This window comes from Nanorana parkeri, unplaced genomic scaffold (genome assembly GCF_000935625.1).
Source record: "Nanorana parkeri isolate BGI_ZX_2015 unplaced genomic scaffold, ASM93562v1 scaffold591, whole genome shotgun sequence".
Taxonomy (NCBI): domain Eukaryota; kingdom Metazoa; phylum Chordata; class Amphibia; order Anura; family Dicroglossidae; genus Nanorana; species Nanorana parkeri.
In genome coordinates this window covers 436,737-445,087 of record NW_017306859.1, presented here as the reverse complement: position 1 = coordinate 445,087, position 8,351 = coordinate 436,737, and positions in this window count along the sequence as shown.

Below are 8,351 nucleotides of genomic sequence, written 5' to 3'. Positions count from 1 at the left end.
TACAAGGTAGATCGATAGACATACAGTATATAGCAAACACTAGGCAGGCGACATATCTGTCCCGCCCATGCATTGCTATGTGTGTATCCTTCAATGCAGGTCTCCCCCACTCACCCATGCTGCCATTGACTTCCCTGGACTGTGTGCCACTCTTTGTGTGATTGTTCAGCTAGTGCAGATGGTGAGGGGACACTGGTGCCTCCCAACAGTCCGACCCACCGCTTTTTCGAAACACCGCATGTGCACACCCTCAGCACCAGGGTACATCTCTTCCCCTCTTTTCTGCTTCCCCTGTACCCTCTGTAACCTTCTTCTGTACCTCCTGCTTTCCTCTTCCTACACTGCTCACCTCTGAACCCCCTACAGCCCTCTTCCTACAGTGCTTTCCAACCTGTGCAACTTACCAAATAGCAGGACTCCCGCTCCTGATACCACGTGCTGTGGGCATTGCGGGGGGAAGAGCCAAATGTGCTGAAAACTACAGCCCCTTCCTCGAGATTACCAGCACAGTCGAGACAGGACCGATAGCCCTGTCCAGTGGATGGTCCCGTCCTCTCACACACGGTAACCAGTGGATTAACAGGCTCCTTTCCTTTACGGAGGGGCCCAGATCCCTGTATGCACTCCCTGCATCCCTCTTCCTACGCTTCTCACCTCTGCTCCCCCTGCAACTCTCTTACTACACACAGGAGCGTCATGCTCCCCGCCTCCAAGATGGTGGCACGCATACACAGAATACGCCGGTGGCCAACATGGCCGCCGCACATTCTCAAACAAATTATTATGTGCCTGAATACATTTTTCGTATATTCGGACATAGATAGTAATTCATAAATTTGGCTGAAATGGGTATGTGATCGCCTAGACTTCACAGGTTACATTGTATGGATAGCCAACACTTTTTTTTGTTTTGAATATAACAGAGAAGAATTAGAACTTTTGTCAAGTTTTTATTGACGTCTGTATTGGAGGAAGTAGATCCATGAACCCATCGCACTCCTGACCGTTTGTCTCCAAGAAGAAAAGAAAAATTGGGTGCTGCGGTGATCGACGGATGGCAACCGTCATACAAAGTAGAAAACAGGGACACCGGCACTCCAGTATAAGCATTATGCAAAAAGTCTTATTTATTGAAGAAAAACGACATGTCACAAAGATGCAACGACCGTTTCGGGGTCACACAGGATCCCCTTCCTCAAGCTATGACATGTGGCAGAAGTACAAACACAAACCCATATAAATAGCAAGCACTCCCAAAACAAGAACCAATCAACAGAAATCCTGTGACCCAGTCATGTATGACGTCACATTCCCGCCAGGAAACGAGTTTACAATGTAATAGTAAACATAACAGAAGGTAAATACAATGGTAAACATAGGCATGATCTGGAGTATCCACATGTGTCAAAATAGTGATTTAAGTATTGGATATCAACACAGGTTGGAATATGAAGTTAGCAACTTACAAGTCATCTTTTGGCAGAACGATGGACCCAGCGAGAAAACCACTGGACCGGCCCGGCCCGGACCGGCCCGGCCCGGCCCGTCCCGATGTGTGTCTGAAGTGCTCCACTGTCACGGGCTTGGTGTCTCCACCCATTGCTCTCCTATTGGTTTAGACGGCATCACATGTCAGTGTGATGCAAGCTGGGTTCCGCCCTAACTGCGATAACCCAGCAACCTTGGACGCCTTCCGCGCTATATGCAGGGCAGCCTTCAGAAATTTCGGGGGCCCCTTACACGGCCTTAGGCTGGGCCCGGTCCGTTCCTCCATTCCTCCTCCCCCCCCACCCCCGCTACTCGCGGCGGCCATCTTTAAAAACCTAATGTGCAGTGGAAACCCCCTGGGGACACCGGAGGCCAGTACAGAGCACCTCAGGTGAGGATATGAAGAGTACGGCCCCCCGGCTTCCTCTGGTGTTGCGGGGGCCCGGTCGCCTCCACCTCCCGCCTGGCACCTGTATGGGCGTCGCCGGATACACATGTAAGGTGCTCGGGCGCCTAAGGCTGCCCGGGCCCCTTACATGACTATCGGCGGTACCCCCCTGACGGCGGCCCTGGCTATACGCATGAGACGGCCGCATCGCTGGTAACCATAGCAGCAGCGGTACGCCGCTCTGTATAAAGCGTGACAGAGAGGTTGGGAGAAGGGAACACCCAAGCAAAGCAAAAGGAGGGCACAACACATAATCTGTATATAACCTGTGTATACACATGTTCATAACCAGAGCGTGCCTGTGTTACCCAGTCGCAATAGAAAAAACATATGTTTCTAAAGCACATGAGAAAAATTAAATACCATATTAGTGTTATTGACATGTTATACATAAAAAGTCCTGTATAGAGAAAAAGGGGCAAAACAGAGAAAAGAAACACCCAGTATATGTAAACAACATGCAAATGCATTTGAAAATTGCAATGTATTAAAAAAAACCAAAACACCCGAGGGGTAAGAAAACAAGTTCAATATGTCATAATATGAACACACGTAAATGTAGAGGATGACAAATACAAGGAGAGTATATAGAAAAAGCTATCTTTCGAGCAAAAAACATGATAGGGCGAGGTTACTTAGTATTGAGTCCCAGCGGTGTATTTACCTTTGCTGCTGCCCTAGGCAAGGCAGCAACGCCGCCCTCCTCCCCCCGGACTAACCGGCCGATTCATGGACAGCATCCCCCCCCCGGGACTGCCCCGCCGATTCCCGTAGATGGCATCACCCATCTCTGTATAGTGCGCTCTCGCCCCCAGCGCCAGCACCACGACACAGAGCAGCAGCCGATGACAGGAGGAAGACTTCCGCGTCACGTGACGGCCCGCAAGCAGCAGCGGCGCTGTGTGCTAGATGCCGGGTGCAGCTCTGTGTCGTGGTGCTGGCGCTGGGGGCGAGAGCGCACTATACAGAGATGGGTGATGCCATCTACGGGAATCGGCGGGTCAGTCCGGGGGGGGTGTGCAGCTTTGCCCTAGGCAAGGCAGCATCGCCGCCCTCAGCGAATCTGCCGCTCCAGGCAAAAACCTTGCCTCGCGGCAGATACGCCCCTGTTGAGTCCTCTGGGGATAACGGTGTCAAGTCTATGAATCCAACGTGCCTCACACTGAAGAAGCAACTTATTATGATCACCCCCCCTGGGGGGAGGGAGAACCTGGTCAATCACCATGCCCCTGAGTTCATGTTTTTGGTGTTTTAATTTAGCAAAATGTATTGCTACAGGTTTGTTGGTGTCTGAAGGTGCCCATACACTGCACAATTATCGTACGAGAATCACGGGAAATCCCGCGATCGTGCGATAATCGTGCAGCGTATGGAAGGCGTGCGACCGTTTCTACTGTACGGTCGCACGACTTTTGTATTTCGAGCATGTTGGAAAACCAGCCGTGATTCGTATGATTTTCGGCTGGTTTTTAACATGATCGAGAGATAACTGCTGAACGGGCGGTGTGCGCAGGCGCACACTGCACGTTCAGCATTGCAGTCATCTGAAGCCCGCCCCTCAGGGGGGTGGGCTTGCGTTGATCACAAGTACGATCTACCTGTCCAAGACGGGCAGATCGTACGTTTTTTTAATTACTTTGCAACGAGGGTAAGACAAAAGTCTTGCGAGGGTTGTAAAGTGTATGGCCACCTTAAGGGTTCACCTTTGATGGTTTTACTAAGAGCGATCCTGATGTCACTTCTATGTTTCTGTTTAAAAAAATTTTTTCATCAAAGTTTAATAAATATAAATGAGTCACATAAGGAGGAATAAATACACTATGAGTAACACCAGTCACTAGAATTTGTGGGTGAGAGGTGGCTGGTAGGGAAGAATCAGTTCTATATATATATGATTGATAAGGATAATGAATGAATGATTAGCACACAGCATAGTAATGATCACGGTTATGTTGTAGATATTGGAACTCCGCTGTATATATGTGCATCTGTGGCTCCGCTGCATGAAAATTTCAGGGGTGACTGGATGACTTGTCCTGTCCTCCTGGAGCCAGGTCTCTTCACGATCCCAGACCCCTGGGTAAGTGGCTGCATAGGGAAGTCATATTAAGAAGGAAACATGTCTAGTTGAATATGAATATAAATACAATATACAGAATTGAAAGATGTGAATTATTGATGGACATCCTGATAAACAATGAATTATGTATTCATAAATTAGATTCTTGCCGGGAATGAAACTCCCTGAGGAAGCTGACAAGCGAAACGCGTTGGATCATTTGGAGCAGTGTATCACTGCATATGAACTACTATGAATTTATGAGATATATATACTATAAATGGTAATATGAAAAATCTATGAACTGTGAAAATTAGGCAAGAATTAGGGACTTGAGAATCATGCATGTACACATTATCTGATTTTAACTTTTATCATGGAAATGTTTTTAATGAATTGTAATAAATTTCTATACATTTCTAACCCTCTGACTCCTCTTTAAAACCCCACTACAACTTTGGTTGTGAATTTGTGTTCAATTGACTAGATTGGGGTGAGGTCTCAGATCACCTGGGGTGACATCCTGGGAAGTGTTATTTGTATTGGTACTTCTATGTTTCTGGAAACGCCTCTTGAAGGCGCCCATAGTCTTCCCAATGTGTGTGAGGCCGCGAGGGCATTTTAGAAGATAAATGCAGAACTCTGTGTTGCAGTTCATGTATTTCCGTATGTGATATTTCCTACCACTATGGGGATGTACAAAGGTATCACCTGTGATAAGTGCGTTGCACACATTGCAAGCATAACATTTAACCCCTTCATGACTGAGGCCTTTTTTTTTCATTTTTTAGGCCTGAAAATTACTTAAAACCCCCAAACATTATATATTTTCTGAATGCCAAGACCCTATAGAAATGGTGGTAGTTGCAAATTTTTATGTTGCGTAATATTAGCGCAACTCCTTATTAAACCCCAAAATTTAGTGACAAATTTAATGAAATGCCCCAAAACACAACAAAATACCAATTTTTTAAATGAAATATAAAAGATGAGGTTACAACGAGTAAAACGATAGCCAACATGCCCAGTTTACAAATTGCGTGCGTCCGTGAAACGGCAAAAAACTGCAGTACCCCAAAAAGTCCATAGAAGACGCTTTAAAAGCCCCCACAGGTCATCAATTTAGAGATACCCCAAAATACTGGCCCTAGAATTATTGCTCTCACTCCAGCATGCGCGGCAATACCCAACATGTGTAGCGCGTTCGTCATTTTCATACGTAGGCGCACCCGACGCGTGTTTACGCGGCGACGCGTGTGCTCGCGGGGGACTTTAACATTTTTTATTATTATATATATTTTATTTTAATGTTAAAAACTGTTTTTTTTTTTTTTTACTTCACTCTGACAGCTGTCACATAGGGGTGCTTACAAGCCCCCCCCATGTGATAGCAGATCGGAAGTTCGTCGATCTCCTCCCCAGCTCCCGCGGACACCAAGGAAGCCGGTCCCAGGCCCGTAGGAAGGGCAACGGAGCCGGGAAGCATGGCAGGGTTTGTCGGACAGGGGGGGCGGCCCCTTCTTCGGGACACAGAAGCGATCTGGCGAAAGATAACTCGCCAGAATCGCTTCTGTTGTAAAGCCGACAGTCGGCTTTACAAGTTTAAACAGAGTCCCGGCGGCAAAAGCCGCCGGCAGTCTGTTTAAACAGCCCCGATGCTGGCGACGTACTCTGTACGTCGTCAGTCACGAAGGGGTAAAGCATCCTGTGCGGTCAGACAATTTGATGGGTATCTTGCAGTATTTGGGCCTTGGATCCGCTTGGACCAAATGGTCCCTAAGCGTTTTGCTACGTCGGTATGCATGTAAAGGAGGTGTCTTGATGTGTGGGGACAGTGATTTGTTAGCCCTCAAAATGTTGAGGTTCCTTGTCACTGACTTACGAGCTAAATGTGATGAATCATTAAAGGTCTGGACAAAGGGGAGTCTGTCATCCAATGGTTTGACTTTGTGAGTACTAGAGTTGAATTTCTCTATGGCTCTTTTGAGGGCTTGATCTATTGTATGTAATGTAAAGTCCTTATAACTACAGCATAAAAAGGGGCAGCTCTAAATAGCCAGCATGCTAAACCTTGATGGGCAACAGCAGCAGTAGTATTATTATTATTATTATACAGGATTTATATAGCGCCAATAGTTTGCACAGCGCTTTACAATATAAGGAAGACATTACAGTCACAATACAATTTAAGACAAGATGGTAAGGAGGGCCCTGCCCGTGAGGGCTTACAATCTAAAAGGGAGGGGCAAGTGATACATGAGGAACCCTTGTGTCCTATTAAGGATAGCTAAGAACAAGTACATGAGGCTGAAATGGGTATGTGATCACCTAGACTTCAGAGGTTACATTGTATACCGTGTTTCCCGAAAGTAAGACCTACCCCGAAAGTAAGACCTAGCGCTATCTTCAGGGATTTCTGTAATATAAGACCTACCCCGAACTAGGTCTTATTTTCGGGGTAGCTACACATATAACTGAATTTTAAATGTAAAGACCGGCCGCAGCTCCTGCCCCGCCCACACGCCAGCCGGCTGCAGCTCCCGTCCCGCCCACACGCCCGATGGAAGCTGCATATCATCCGCCAACTTCGACACCGGGACCGGCAACAGCACGCCGCCTTCCGGGACCTCGTTCAGTCCTGTGAGTACTCCTCCCCCAGCCCGGTAAGACATCCCCCGAAAATAAGACCTAGTGTCTTTTTTCGTGCAAAAAAATAAATAAGACAGTGTCTTGTTTTCGGGGAAATACGGTAGATAGCCAACACTTTTTTTTTGTTTTGAATATAACAGAGAAGAATTAAAACTTTTGTCAAGTTTTTATTGACATCTGTATTGGAGGAAGACCCCGTTTGCTGCCACCACAACTGACAAGCAGGGCCCCGTTTGCCATCATTACACCTTATTGCACTCTCCACTAGCCGACACACAGTGGGAATTAATTTTTAAAAAAGCAGTGGCCCATGGCAACCAATCAGCTTCTCTCTTTCATTTTCAAAGTTGAAACAAACCGAAAAGAGTAGCTGATTGGTTGCTATGGGCAATTGCTTGAGATTCCGTCTGCTCTATTTTTTATGAGTTCCTTACACTGTGTGCACATTTGTTCTCACCATCTAAGCTGCTTGCCTAAAATGCAGCTACATACACTTTTGCACTCATCAATATCACATCTCCACGCATTTTTTCACTAACCAACAGCGCACCTTTGTACTAGCCTACATTGCACCCAAACGCACTTCTGCACTTGCCAACACGACAACGACATGCCATCCATACATTTCTAGCTGACAACCCAGCTATGCACATGTTTGCACTTGCTGATACCTGTGGCTTTCGCTGAAACTGCACTGATGTGCCCTGATGCACTCACCAATAATGTAACAACACACACTTTTGCACTTGCCAACACACGCTTTTCTACTCATCAGTACTACAACGACATACACTTTACTACACTTGCCAACACTGCAACTATGCGGATTTTGACACTCACCAACGCACACTTCCATATTCATCCAATGGCTGGCACTGGAACGGTTTTCATTTTCTGATAGCACACCAGAGCGCACTTCTGCACTAACCAATGACTACTTTTTCACATACAAACCACTGCAACAACATGCACTTCTGCATTCACCAACACTACACCTCCAAGCATTTCTGCAATAGCTGATGCAGCTCATCCTTTTGAAATAGGCAGCACCACACTTACATGCAATTTTGCACTCACCAACACCACAATGGTGCTCTTTTCTGCACTTTCCAAAATTGCAACAATGCGCTTTTTTGCACTAGCCAATACCACAACAACACGCACTTTTGCAACCCCCAATACCGCAACAACGTGCACTTTTGCTCACGCGAGCACCGCAATAACATGCTCTTCTGCATTTGCCTACATTGCACCTCCACACATTTCTGCACTTTCCAACACCACAGTGATGTGCACTTTTGCACTTGCCAACACCACAATGATGTGCACTTTTGCACTTGCCAACACCACGATGATGTGCACTTTTGCACTTGCCAACACTACAATGATGTGCACTGTTGCACTCGCCAACACCAATATGCTAATTTGCATTTGCCTCTACCGCACCAGGCCAGTATATAAGTCTATACTTACCAACTCCACAATGAAGTGCCCTTTTACTCACCAATATCATGGCGTGCACTTTTGCACTTGCTGACACCGCAATGGCGCATGCTTTTGCTCCTGTCGACATTCTCATATACTGAAACAGCATGCATTTCTTCACTTGCCAACACCGCAACAGCATGCTTTTTCGCATTTGCCAACGCTGCAACTATACATTTGTCCCTTTCATCAAACGGGCACGTTTTTGCTTTTATATATATA